The sequence below is a fragment of the Pinus tabuliformis genome, chromosome 4_1 (genome assembly GCF_031772625.1).
Source record: "Pinus tabuliformis cultivar Carrire ecotype Pingquan chromosome 4_1, CPIR1, whole genome shotgun sequence".
Taxonomy (NCBI): domain Eukaryota; kingdom Viridiplantae; phylum Streptophyta; class Pinopsida; order Pinales; family Pinaceae; genus Pinus; species Pinus tabuliformis.
In genome coordinates this window covers 962,283,593-962,298,928 of record NC_142303.1, presented here as the reverse complement: position 1 = coordinate 962,298,928, position 15,336 = coordinate 962,283,593, and the positions used below count along the sequence as shown (strand labels likewise).

General features: G+C 40.1%; 1 pseudogene; it reads left to right on the top strand.

The window, feature by feature from the left end:
* Positions 1–222: 222 nt before the first annotated feature.
* Positions 223–15,336, top strand: part of LOC149179355 (protein RGF1 INDUCIBLE TRANSCRIPTION FACTOR 1-like) — a 116,065-nt pseudogene continuing 100,951 nt past the window's right edge.

The following is a 15,336-nucleotide window of genomic DNA, read 5'->3' as shown; positions in this document are numbered from 1 at the left end:
TCTTACACCCTGATTTTCTTTCTTCTTCAAAAGTTCACCTAATGTCACACCTTCTACACCAGGAATCATCCTTGTCCCTCAAAGTGTAATCTTAGAATTTATAGACCATCCAGAAATATATATGAATTTATTGTCTCCATCAACATACTAGTACAATTCTTCCCATAGTCTTGGAGGCATGTATAAGGTGCACTCCTCACCATGATGTAGTTCAATCGTGGGATGATAGTCATTCCAAAAAAACTGACGTGGTTGTAGGCTCTATTTACAAACCAATTCTTTATACCTTGCTCCATTTATTTGGAGCACAAGAAGAATGAAGTCAAAATATTTTGCATGGAATACAGTTCCAACATTTATCAAAGTTGTCTCTTCTCCCATTTTTCACATCACCTTCTACAGGTTTAGAGTTATGGCTATTATAATGTTATTAAGCTCCAACACATGTAGAAGCTAATATATTTTTCTCTAGTATAGACACGTTACCCACTAAAAGTGGTTGACCCATTAGGAGAAATTTTTTTCCCATCATCTCTTCCAATCAACCAACCAACAACCCCTAATAGCCACTACTAGTTTATGACAATGTTCCATTCATATCTCTGTCACCTACATCAATCATATGTTTCCTCACCCATCTCGAAAGAGTACATGTTGGAATGTCAGCTTCCAATATGTAGGTTTTAACCTTGTATAGAAATCACCTACAGACGAATTCTAAAAACAGAAAAGAAACAATGACAAGAATATAAACAAATACACAAATATTTCCCCTGGAACCCAAAACTGGGACTACCAGATTGATTTTTCATTATGTTTCTTTCAATGTTACAATACATATATATACATGTTGAAGCATTCATAAGCCCCAATCCATTAACCCATGATTAGAACATAACCATAGTTCCTTTGACCATATCTACAAAATACCACGAGCATAAAACCATCATGCCCAAAACCATGTGCAGAACCCATGCACAAAACCATAGGTAGGTTCGCCCACCTAATATAGGGTGAAAAATAATTTCCCGAGGCGTTGCCACGGACCCCGTGCAAGGGGGCTACCGCCCCCTAAAACTCCCCAACAGGTAGGGATGTGCCCCCCCTATTATGCTCGATGCAACGAAAAAGGGGGGATAATGCCCCCCCATGTGCGACTATTCATGGAAAGAATATAATGCACACCCAACATTCACCCACTTGTTGTTTTCTTTTCCACACAGGGGGTCACAGGAGAGCATAGTCATTGGTCTAGCCCTGCAGCACCCATTATTTCTCTACACCAAGATAACTTCTTGGTGCTCACAAACTTCGTCAATGCATCTACAACATTCTTCAAAGTGTCCACCTTTACTAGCAACACCTTTTTTCCTCAACCATATCCCTCACAAAGTGATATTGAACATCAATGTTCTTTGTCTCTAAATGATGAGCAGGGTTCTTTGCCAAGTAAATTTCACTTTGGCTGTCACAGTCTATCCTTATAACTCACTGTACTAACCCCATAATTGAACACAACCTTTGAAAATGTATTCTTTCTCTATAGTGGAAAGTGCCACTACAGACCGTCTCTTGCTCATCCAACTGATTGAACCTCCAAATATGTTAAACACATACCCACTTGTATATATTCTCTAATCTAGATCTCCAGCCCAGTCTACATCAACATATCCACGAATTTCCAAAACTCTATCCAATCATGGTCTTCCTTGGTAGCACAAACCATAATCACTAGTGCCATGTAAATACCTAAAAACCCACTTCACTGTTGTCCAAGGCTCCTTCCCTAGTTTGACATAAAATTGCTCAATACTCCCACTACATGTGCAATGTCTGGTCTAGTACAAACCATTGCATACATTAGGCTACCTATTGCACTTGCGTATGGAACACTGGACATGTCCTCTTCCTCTTCTTGTGTCTTGGGACACTGTTCAACATATAACTTTACACCTTCAGGAATAGGAACCTTCACCAATTTACTATCCTACATATTAAACCTCTACAATATTGTCTTGACATACTTCCTCTGGTTTAACCAGAGATTCCTCTTTACATGATCTTGTTTAATTTCCATGCCCAAAATATAGTTTTCAGCACCAAGCTCCATGTTGAATTTGGAGGACAATTGGGTCTTCAAATCCTGGATAATTTATTTGTCATTTCCAATCAGCAACATATCATCCACATACAAGACTAGATAAATAACACAATCACCAATTAATTTAAAATACACACAATGATCCGCTTTGCTTCAGGTGAAGCCAAGTCCCCGTATATATGTATCAAATTTTGATACCACATCCTTGGTGACTATTTTAACCGATACAAAGACTTTTTTTTACTTATATACCAATTCTTTCTTTCCCTTCATCACACAGCCTTCAGGTTGGTTCAAGTAGATCTCTTCTTCCAGTTCTCCATGAAGAAATTTTGTCTTCACATCCATCTGTTCTACCTCAAAATCAAAAGCAACAACAACAAATAAAAGTAATATAATAGAATCTACCTTCGCAACAGGGGAAAAAATATCACCAAAATAAATTTTGGCACCTAGGAATAACCTTTTTCTACCAACCATGCTTTGTATTTCTCCACTTGGCCTTATGCATTCATCTTCTTCTTAAACACCCATGCATTTATCTTCTTCTTAAACACCCATTTGCTTCCAACGGTTTCCTTCCAGCGGGAAACTCCACCAAATCCCAAGCCTCATTTTTGTTCAAAGATTCCATTTCATCAACCATGGCCTCTTTCCATAGTTTTCCAACCTCTGAATCTACTGCTTCCCTAACAATTCTAGGATCATCGTCAGTAACAAATAAAGCAAAATTTGAACAGAAAGCAGATGGACTATACCTTTATGGTTTCCTTCTCTCAAATTGATCTTCTCATAGCTGGAGTTTGTGGCTCTTCATCTTCTAATTCTTGTTCTGTTGTAGAGTCTGATTCTTCCTCCTTTAGCTAAAACTCTATCTTCTCAAGTTACTTTGGTAAAAACACCACACCTCGGTTGTACACAAATTTCATTGTTTATGGGTTCCAAAGCTTATAACCTTTTTAACTATCCTTATACCCAATAAATATACACCTTTCAAATTTACTATCCCTTTGGAACATGTACATATGCATCACATCCAAATACCCTAACATGTGAAAGAGATGGTTTCTTAGCAGTCCATGCCTCATGTGGAGTCTTATCCTCCAACGTTGATGAAGGTGATCTATTAACCAGGTAACATGCAGTCTCCATCGCCTCTGCCCAGAATTCCTATCCTAGCCGACACCACTGAGCATGCTTCTTGAATTTTCCATCAACGTCCTATTCGTTCTTTATGAAAATCCATTTTGTTGAGTTGTGTATGGCATAGTATTCTGTCGTTCTATACCATACTTCTTACAGAACTCTTCAAATTCCTTCTTATGGAACTCTCCACCATTATATGTCCTCGTCACCTTTATCTTTTTCTCTGTCTAGATTTCCACTGGAGCCTTAAATTCTTTAAACCTATCAAAGACTTCATATTTATTGCTAAGGAAATATATCCACGTATTCCTTGAGAATTCATCTATAAATGATACATAGTACACAAACTTACCTAATGATGGAACTGACATAGGTCCAAACACATGATTGTGCACAAGCTCTAATATCCCTTTCGCCCTCTTAGCACCAGAGGGGAAACTCACCCGATTCTGCTTCCCATATACAAAATGTTCATAGAAATCGAAATCCAGAGAGAAATTAGACATACCTTCTACCATAAAATTACCATGAAGTATTCAAAGGCCCTTCTCTCCAATATGTCCAAGCCTTTGATGCCATAACATGGTCTTTTCTCAAGATACCACTAGATTTTCTACTCCACTTTCAAGAACCATAGAATTGTTGCACCCATCAATAACAATACTACTCAAAAGCTTGTACAAAGTTCCAATATGAACTTCCCACATCAATATCAATGCTCCTTGAACCATCTTGCAAGTTTCTTTCTCGAACACTATTTTTACACCTGCATCATCCATCTTGCTTCAAAAATCATATTCCTAGCCAATGCGGGAATAAGAAGAACACCCGAAAGTGTTCTAAACTTTCCACCTTGTAACTTCATCTTGAATTTTCCGTGACTAAAAATTATAGTCTTCCTATCATCCCCTAAGAAGACATCACCACCATCATATTTCTCATACTCGCAGAACCACCCCTATGTGGAGTGAAGTGAAAGGATGTACCTGAGTTAATCAACCATGCCTCATGATCTACATGTGTACTTGAAGAAGAAGCCAAGTACACATCCCCACCTTCATCTGAGGTGGTTTTCATCTTTGCAGAAGGAGCATCATCATATCCCTTTCCTTTCTCAGGAGCTTTAGATTTATAGTCCTTTTTGAAATGCCCTTCCTTTCCACATTTCCAACACACCTTTACAGGTTTTCCTGGAGATTTAGATCTCCCTCTAGATTTAGATCTCCCACTCAAGTACTTATTTTTATTTCTATTCTAGGACTATCGTCGTATAGACAAGGCATCTCCATTATGGCCCTCCATATTTTTATGTCTCATCTACTCCGACAACAAGGATGAGGCTATTTCGTCAAACTTCAAGGTAGTTGTATTGCTACCTATTGCAACAACTAGACTATCCCATGAATCTAGTAGAGAATGCAATAAACTGATGCACTTATCTTCATCTAAAATTTTAATATCAATAGGTAACAACTGGCTTACCATAGTGTTAAAGGCGTTCAGATGCTCTGTCACTGAGTCTCCATCCTTCATCCTCAGGTTATACATCTTTTTCCATAAGAACAATTTGTTCACCAAAGACTTAGATTGGTACAAATTCCCTAACTTGTCTCATAAATCCTTCGTCGTAGCTTCCCCTAATATATTCAACAATACTAAATCTGAGATACATAATCGTATTGTGCTCTTTTCTTTCCGATCCTACTTCACCCAGTATTCAGCTGACATTATTGTTGGTTTAGTATCCGGATCTACTCCAATCCACTAATCTTTATCCACCAACAGATACTCCATCTTGATTTTCCACAAATCAAAACTATGACCATTAAATTTCTCGATCTCTATCTTTCCACTGCTCGCCTCCTTCTTTCATCGCAAGAATCGATCCTGCAGATCTCCAACTGAACAAGGTCTACCAAAAGCCTGAGCGAAACCCCTCAACAACAAAGGCATCCCCTTGAAGCCGAAACAACTCTGATACCAAAAGTAGGTCTTAAACCTATACAGAAATTACCTACAGATGAATTCTAAAAACATAAAATAAACAATGACAAGAATATAAAACAAATACACAAATATTTCCCCTAGATCCCAAAACTGGGACTACCACATTGAATTTTCATTATGTTCCTTTCAATGTTACAATATATATATATATGTTGAAGCATTCATAAACCCCAATCCATTAACCCAGGATTAGAACATTACCGTAGTTCCCTTGACCGAATCTACAAAATACCATGGGCATAAAACCATCATGCCCAAAACCATTTGCAAAACCCATGCACAAAACCATATTTAGGTTCGCCCACCTAATATAGGGTCCAAAAAAAAATTCTCGAGGTGCTGCCCCAGACCCCATGCAGGAGGGCTACCGCCCCCCTTAAAACCCCCCAACAGGGGGAATGCAACCCCCCCAATGACCCCCTTGCTGCACCCGGTGCAACGAACAAGTGGGGTTGTTTCGCCACCATGCATGTGAATATTCATGGAAAAAATATAATACACACCCAACACAATCAAAAGGTACATTATTCATTTTGTAATCGAGTGCTTATGATTATTTTTATTTCTATATTTGACATGGATTCTAGGGTACCTTGTGTTATCACTCAGGTTGTCCCTCAGGTTGTAGTAAAGGGATACAGCCGAGGCAACCACAAACCAACTTTGGATTGCAGGTTCTAGCCCACCTGCAATCAGAGAGGGCTCTCTCTTTCAGATTTAGCTTTGTTGAAATTGATTTTAGGCTAGGTATTGGGCTTGAGGGTTTTTGTTTTGATTTTGGTGGGAAAATTGATGTCTTCGGGTAGTGAGGCAAAAGATAGTCTAATAAGTTTCAAACCATTGGGCATGGAGTTGAGGAGGAAGACTGGTGGTGCGTTTTATTGATCACATGAGAGATATATGGAGCAAGGTAGCTGCACATGAAACAACGTTTCAAGTTTAAAGGATGGAATGAATGTTAAGGAATGAGAGGCAATCAAGAATCACTCATTCAGCTTAACAGAAGGAGATAACAGAGCTCTACCCAGGGGCAGTAAAGAATCCCTAGATAATTAGCGAACACAGGTGAATTAGGGTAAATATGAGCCAGAAAGAATTCATATTCATTACCAATTCATTCAGATGAAAACATACAGAAACAGCAGAAATTGAGCATAGAGTGCTGTAAACAAATTCTAAGCTAATCTTTCTTCCTGCTATTTAGATAGTGGTTAACAATAAAACAGAGGTAAGATGCACTTATTGTTCCAGGCTGCAGCACAGGAATTCCACATTCAGTCTTCAGAAATCAACACATCAGACAGTCATACTCCAAACTCTTCAGCAGTCTTTGATTATAGAAAAATTCTCAGGTATACAGTGCGAGTCTCTAGTGAGAATTATCAATCGACCAACCCTTAAAACAGTGCAGAGGGTGGTATATATAGGGAAAACTCTTCAAAATTGCTTATTTACAGTTTGACCTAAAAAGGTCTGGAGGAAAGATGATTACTTTAACCTAATCCCATCCAGAAATAAATGCATAAAATATCTTGAGCTGCGTTGAGGGCCGCCGTATGGGGACTGAGTGAATGTGTTGTCCTTGGTGGCTTGGTGCAGTTGTCTCTGCAATAACTGTGCATGGGTCTCTGCTCCATTGTAGTTCGATGTCCTTAAATGCTTCAACTCTGATTTGAGAGGTGGGATGGGTTTTCACCACCTGATTTGACTTTGTTGGCGGCCATTAAATGTTAACCTGCTTTGGGAACTAAAGGTTTCTTTTAAACAATTTAACTGGTACACTTTGTTGCTTCTCTTTCCTCTGATACTCTCTGACAAATGAATTGGGTCGCTTCTCTCCTTTGTTGGGGGTCTAATAAAAAATTAATGGCCACTGTTGGCCTCTGTTTCCTCTAAAACTGTCTTCTGCTCCTTTCTGCATGCTTCGTGAATAAAAACGAGTCATTCGGCGCCTTTCGGGCTTGCTGGGGGCTGCGTGATGAAAATATTCCCCATTCAGGCCTATTGTATCCATCAAAAACTGCCTCAGAAACTGATTTCGGGGCTCCAGAGTGCGATTTTCGCCCTTCGCACTAAAATTGTTGATGACGTCAGCATGACGGGACTTTGTACAGCGGATGACATCAGCGAGATGACGTCATCAGGTACGGAGGTGACGTGGTAGGACACGTGGCAGGGTGACTCGGCGGTACAGTGGCAGGAGGCCACGCAGACGGATGATGTGTCATGGTGACTGGGCAGATGGGGGTGACGCAAGCGGGTGACGTCACTGGGTAGGAGGCGGTAAGTGGTTTCTGGGCGCACCGCCTTTGGACAGAGGTGGTTTCGGGGGAGGAGGCTCCGCCACGCCCGGGAAGGTGACGCATGGCGGGAGTACGGCGGCAATACCGCCCATCTCCCAGACGCTAACCTTCAGGCGCGTTAGGGGATGGGAAGGCCCGCCCACTGTAGATCTGTGGGGCGGGCGATCTAACGGTTGGTGGCGAATGTGAAACGACGGAGGTATAAGGGCGGGATTCTGGGGAATATTCCCGTTTCAATATGCGCGCTGGTGGGGGTTTAGACTTAGGAAAACGGGTTTATGGGTTTAATGAGCGCGAGTTAATATATTTACACTTGGGACTTAGGGATAGGGGCGAAATATGAGTTTTTTGAAGGTTTTAGGGCTAGGGGGGAGGTTGTTAGCATGACCAGGTGTCATCTAACTCCTGCTATGACACGGATGGGCTAAAAGCAGCGCCAAATAGACTGCTTTTTCCCTGACTAAGAAGAAATATGGCTATATTGCCAGGGAGGGGATATTTACATAGGGGAGTATTATATACATAGTTTTAGTAGGGGAAGGGAAAAACTGATAGGGAGTTATGTACTAGAGTTAGTAGTTAATATGGAGATGATCAGCAGGTGCTAAGGTAGGGGACCTTAGGCTAATTTTGGGGAAAAGAACTTGTAAATGAGAAATAAAGGATCCTTGAGTGAAGGAAATCTTCACCAAGGCAAATGACATGGAGAATGATGAAACTAAGAGGAATTAAGCAGATCTTGACCTCTTTGGGGAAATTAGTAAGTGACTTGGGGAATTAGAAGAAGGGGTAGTTAGTGATGTCTAGCTTGAGCTCCTTCAGATGAAAAACTGCCTGCAACTGTGATCTGAAAAGATATATACTTAGAAACACAAAATTGATCATAAATCATCATTCTGCCACCTTACAGCTACCTACCCAGCCTATTCACCTAACATTTTTTCTTCTTTTTGGTTTGGGTGCACTTAGACTTGTAGACCCAGCTTTTCAATTTTTCTTTTGAATGTTTGCTATCTAAATCTACACTTATTTCTGCCAGGGCCCAGATTAAGCAGTTGGGTCCCTTTGATTCTCTACCTATCTACAAATCTGCCAAGATTAAACTGTTTGGACATATACATTCTCTATATTCTAAAACAGGAAATTGAAACCTAGGGAGACCAAGATTAGACTGTTTGGACCTCCCTATAAAAACTTTTCAAAACTGGAACAATTCATCAAAATCGAAATACAGCAGTGGCATTTGGACTAGCACCCTTCATGGCATCTTGTGGAAATATGGAACACTGTACCCTGCAAAGTATGACATATTTGGCATGTAAAAATGTCAATCATGAAAAATGAACACCTGTTGCAACAGGAGGTTAACAGTGGCTCCACTTGGGGATGGCGTTTCCTTGTGAAAAGCCAAGAACAGCAGGTCAGACTGCCTTGATTCTCTATTTGTTGCTGTAGATTGGAAACATTTGTTTTGGCTGCTAAAAATGTGAAATTTTGAAATCTAAACCATTCTCTCCTCAACTGAATTACTGTGAACTATGCAGCATCGCCTGCTTGATAATTATGTACAATGCTGTTGGAACATGCCTTTGACTGCAAATAGTTCTTTGCTACCATGAATTGCTTGTAATGTGACAGTTTTCCTCTTGCTGTTTTGCTGAAATTGGTGTAGAGACAGAGCTTTTAAAACTGGAATACTCGCATTGGCTGTGTCTTCTAAATTGACTGCTGCTCCTTAAACCATCAGCCTGCTTATACAAAATAAAAACAGAGTGTTGATATATAAAAATAGGACTGTACAGAAATATATACAAAGCTGCACTGTATCCCTTAAAAGGGATCATGGTAATGCTTCAGCATACGGCCATTGACAGGGCCTTCTTCAGCAGTGCCGTCCTCTATAGATCTGAGAAAATAAGTGTTATTTCCCTAAACAGCAGAAACAACAAATGACCCTTTCCATAAAAAATCAAACTTGGCATGTTTGCCCTTGTCTTCTCTTCTTGAGTCCCATCTTAGAACTTTGTCACCAATATTGAAATCCTCAGCTTTAGCTCTCTTATCAAACATCTTTTTGAGCTTTTCTTGCAAAATTTGAGCTCTGTCATAAACTTGTTCTCTGGTTTGCTGAATATGAATGGTCTGATTGATTCTTCTTTGAATGTCATTTGGTTAAGCCTGGATTTATTGTAACAGCTTGATAGAAGGCATGCCCAGGGATGAAGGAAATCTGGCCTCCATGCCATACACTAGCTCATAAGGACTCATCCCAATGGATCTCTTGCTTGAAAGTCTGTCTGCCCACAGGGCATTTACCAGCTTTTTTTGCCAGTTCTTCTTATTTTCTTCTAGCACTTTCTTTATGATGTTGATGAGGCTCTTGTTAGATGATTCAGCCAAGCCATTACCTTGAGGGTAATAGGTTTTAGAGTGGCCCAAGGTAATATGAAATCTGTGGCAGAAATCGATCATTTTTTTGGACTTAAAGGTAGCGGCATTGTCAGTGATGATTTTCTCAGGGCAGCCAAATCTAGAAAGGATATTGCACTCAAGGAATTGGATAATGATGGTGTCATTGGCTTGCCTACAGGGAATGGCTTCAACCCACTTAGTGAAATAGTCAGTGGCTGTTAGGATCCATTTGTGCTGGCCTGAGGAAGAGGGATGGATTTCTCCAATGAAGTCAAGACCCCATTGTTGAAAAGGTTTTTCTGTTGAGATAGGTTTAAGGGGCAGGGGTAACAACTTTCTCTTGCCCTCAAAGATTTGGCATTTGTGACATGACATGGAAAACTTCTTTACATCTGCAAAAAGAGTGGGCCAATAGAAACCAGCCCTTAAAATTTTATCAGTAGTGGACTTCCAATATAGATGTCCTCCACAATCACCTGCATGGAATTCTTTCATGACATTGTTAGTTTCATTCGTGGTTAAACAATTAAACAGTATACCTTCATGATTTCTCCGAAATAATGCACCATCTATAACACAAAACTTTAAAGCCTTCATTTTCAAAAATCTTTTCTTGGTCCTAGACAATCCTGGGGGAGCACACAGGTTTAATAATACAAAGCATACATCAGCATACCATGAGGATTGCGAAAAGTTTTCACTGATATGTGGAGTCGCCAGCTCTGGTTCATTGTCCAGCTGGTTAATGTCTAAGGCTTGAAAATTTATTTCGGACATCAGTTTAGCTAAACCTTGTCCCTTTATCAGCTTGGTTGGTTTTATTTCTATGTCATATTCAAGGATGTTTGCAATCCACTTGCCTCTTTTGCCTTCTAATCCTTCTTGGGTCAGTATGTCTTTTACAGCAGCGTGTGGGACATAGGTAATCACATGTGAATATAAAATGTACACTCTGAAATCCTTGATGGCCTTAACAAGAGCGTAGGCCTGTTTTTCCATGATTGGGTACTTCAAAGGGGCGTCTCTTAAGGCTCGGCTGAAAAAAGCGATTGGCTTTTCAGCTCCTTGTTCATCCTTTTGCAGCAGGACAACGACTATCGTGTGGTCAGGGAAAAAATGATGAAATCTTTGTCAAACTGTGGGCTTGTGAGGACAGGGGTTTGGGTTAAGGCAGACTTGATACTCTCAAATGCTTGTTTGGTTTCAAGAGACCATTTTACCTTGGCATCCTTCTTTAACATGTTGCTTAACAATTTTATCAATTCAGCTAGATTTGGAATAAATCTTCTTAGGAAGTTGATTTTTCCAAGGAATGCTTGTAGCTCTTTTGTGTTTCTTGGATATGGGATTTGGAGGATGGCTTGGATTCTTTCAGGGTGAATTCTGATCCCATCTTTTGATATGATGTGGCCAAGTAATTTGCCTTCTTCAAGGCCAAATAGATACTTTTTGGGACTCAAGGAAATGCCATATTTCCTACATGTCATGAATATTTGCCTAAGGTGCCTGAGGTGCTCTTCATCAGATTTGGAAAATGGGGTCAATTCATCAAGGTAGACAACTAGGAAGTCATGTATTTCTTTGGCAAAAGCAATATCCATTGCTCTTTGAAAGGTTGCACCAGCGTTTTTGAGTCCGAATGGCATCTTCACATACTTAAATGTTCCCCACAGTGTGGTAAAGGCTGTCTTGTCCTGGTCGTCCGGGTGAACAAGTATTTGGTTGAAACCTGAAAAGCCATCTAGTAAAGAGATTCTAGATGACCCCACTACTCTTTGCAGGATGTGGTCCATTTTGGGCAAAGGATAGTGGTCTTTTAAGGAGACTTGGTTTAAATTTCTGAGATCTACACAAAGTCTAATCTCACCTGTCTTTTTTCTTGTAGGAACAAGATTGGATACCCATTCAGAAAATCTGATGGGTGCTATGATGCCTGCTTCAAACATCCTCTTTACTTCCTTTTCAATTGGGGGAAGAAGCATAGGGTTAATTCTTCTAAGTTTCTGTTTGAAGGGTTTCTGGTTTGGTTTTAAGGGAATTGTATGCTGGATCACCGAGGTGTCATAGGATTTCAAATCCTCATAACTCCAAGCAAATACATCTTGGAACTCTTTGAACAAATCAATGTACTTGGGCTTTTGATCTGGAGGCAAATTTCTGGACAATTTGATCATTTTGGGATTTTCTTTTGTTCCAATTTTGTGTTCTTCTATATCAGTGTTAATGGGTTACAGTTTTGGCTTTTTGGGCACGTCATTAGCATCAAACATGTCTTCTAATGGGGTTAGGCCAGCAGGCAGAAAGTTATCCTTTAAGTCAATGATCTCTGCCTCTGCTTTGGCAATGTCTTCCAAGTGCATTTGTTTCAGCTGTTCTATGTTTTCTTTGTCAAAAACAGTCGGGTTCAAGATCTGCTTGGCTGTTGCAGCTGTTATAGCTTGCTGATCTTCATTTGTTTGCTGTTCTGAATCTGTCATAGCATCCAAGTCAATGTTGATATTTGAAAACTCATGCTCAAGGGTAAGGAAATTATTAATCTGGGTATCATTTTCGAATACTTGCCAATCTTTAACGTTATTTGGGACAGCGGGCCTATGTTTTATTTCAGCTGTGAAATGATGGTTTGGGTCAAAAGGAAGCTTGCATGTACTAGCAAAGGTGGCTAGGCTGTGTGCATGAATGTTATGTTCTCTTGAAATTTTGGCCAGCTTGAATTTAGTGAATGCATTGAGTATATTAGTGGCAGCAGTCCTATAGGCTCTCATTCTATTGTTATTGGTAACAAAATTACCTTTCATATGTTGTATGATTAAATCAGAGTCTCCTAGAATAGACACTTTCGCAGCTCCTATAGCTTTGAGCAGTTTAAGGCCTAAAAGCAGAGCCTCATATTCTGCCATGTTGTTGGTGCATGTAAAATTCAATCTGTATGCATGTCCTTCTGCATGATTGTTATGTGTATTGTGAATCCAGACACCTGCCCCTGCTCCCAACTTGTTGACAGAGCCATCAAATTCTAAATACCATGTGATTTCTTGCTTGTGGTCAGTGCCTAAAGTGTCAGTCAACTTAGAATTGGGCAGATTTGCGTTTTCTGTTTGGGGAGTTCCTTCTAGCATGCTGGTTGCACTAATTATTGTGACAGTTTCATCAGTATATGCAGCCGATTCTTCATTGATGTGTGCTTGTTGTTCCAGAGCAAAGGGCTCATTATCAATTGGGGAATTTGTGTCATCATTAAACAAAATAAAGGAATCCATATCAGAGTGGATTGAATAAATGGGAAAATTTTCAGGTTTTCTCTCACTACTTACCACATATTTCATGAGCGTTTCTCTATACAGTCTCTTTGGTTGCCCAAAGACTGAAATAGTGGCATAGGAGAGGTCTAGTTGAATGGATCCTTGGAGCTTTGCTCCCAATGATCTTGATAGGAGCATACCATACTTTGGTGGAATGTCAGCAACCACTACATCCATGAGGATGGTCTTATTTGGATATTGGACTAAGGCAACACACAGGTCTTTGATGAGGTCTAGACATTTGACTTGACTTGAGTCAAATGAGTATAAATCTTTGTAAGGTCTTGTAACATCAAGATTCAGTTTTTCCATAACTGCTTTGGGCATTAGATTGTGCGATGCCCCTGAGTCAAACATAGCGTTGTGCAAAACTTTGTCATGTATATGCAAACTGACATAAAAGGGTGGGACAGGTCCATATATTGATTTTCCATTAACCTCTGGGCCAAACAGCAGCTCTGGGGTGTCATCTAAAACATTTACATCATCCCTAACCTCCGGCATTTGAAGTGATCTTTGAATTTTTTTTCTATACACATCGTGTTTGGCAAGTTCTGAGAGGGGGATGGATATCTTCAACTTAGCTATTTCTGCCTCTAAATTAAATGGCTTTTCCAATGGAGTCTTGGTGTTGATAATCGCAGTTTTTTCTTTTTCTTCTGAACTATCTGCGATTTGTTCATTTTTATCAGCGTTATGGGGCTTGATTGCTGGCGGTTTTTCAATTTCAGGAGGGATTTTTGGGACACTGCTCGAGCTTTCTTCCGAGGGAAAAGGTGGCAAAGGCTGATCTTTGGAAGGTTGCAGGTCTGTTATGTCTTCTACAATGACATGTTGCGGTTTCGGGACAGTTGGATCAGCTGGTTCTGTTGCAACAGCTTTGCCTTTAATCTTGTTGGGTTGTTTGCCATCCTTTGCTTTGCTAGGTTCAGAAATGTCAATAGTCCTAGTTCTTAGCTTATATTGTTTGTGTACTTCATACACAGCAGTATCGTAACCTTGTTTAAAATCAAAGGACTCACCAAACTTAGTTTGAAACTGATTGTAGTCGAGTTCATTTTGGTCTTCTTGGGACAGAACAGTTTTGTGCTCACCCTTTAGATCCATCAGGTTCATGTGAGTGTCCTCTATGGTTTCACTAGAAGTAGATCCTTCAACATAGTTGTCTTGAAAAGGGGGTCTTATGTCATGGTCTTGGTTAGACCTACCAGCATTTGTGTTCTGCATTTTCCTAAAATTTGGGTTCCTTATGGTATTAGACTGTTGTCCTTCCCATGATGCTTTCCTTTCGACATTTTCTACTCTTTCTCCCAGCCTTTGCAGGCCACTGATGATAGCATCAAGCTTTTGGTCAAAAGCCGAGGATTCTTCCTTAAAGGTGGTTCTTCTTTCCATTCTAGCTCTGTTTCTTTTGGCAATTAAGTTGGCTTCTACGCTAACAGCAACATTTTGCATGTCTGCAAGGGTCTGAGGAGCTCTTTCTTTTAACTGGTATGCCATATCCGGGTCGAATCCATCAGGGAATTTATACAAGGCCAGATCAGGGGGAGGCCTTAGGTTCTGTGGTATTGCGTTATATACATTATTGAATCTTGCACAGTACTCCAAAACAGTCTCTTGAGGACCTCTTTTAATTGTATCATATTCTGCTAGTATGTGCAAGGGGTCTTTCTTTTTCTCCCATCTGTTAGTAAAGGATTGGTAAAGCTCATCTAGGGTGGTTATGGAATTCGCAGCGAGTGATCTGAACCAAGTTCTTACATCACCTGTTAAACTCAGAACAAAAATTCTCATTCTCACGCTATCATCATCTATTTCGTAGTTTTCAAAATAATCTTGCATCTTTTTAGTATGTTGAAGGGCAGTAAAAGGGCCAGTACTATCAAAATATGTGATCTTCGATTGGTACTCCTGAGGTAAAGCCCCAGGATTAGCAGGTAGTTGCAAGGGTGAATATCTATTGGCCATATTGGCAGGAATAAGTGGAACAACCGGGATAATAGGGATAACTAGGATAACAGGAACGATGGGAACAACAGTAGTGTTAGTATGTGTAGTGAATGAA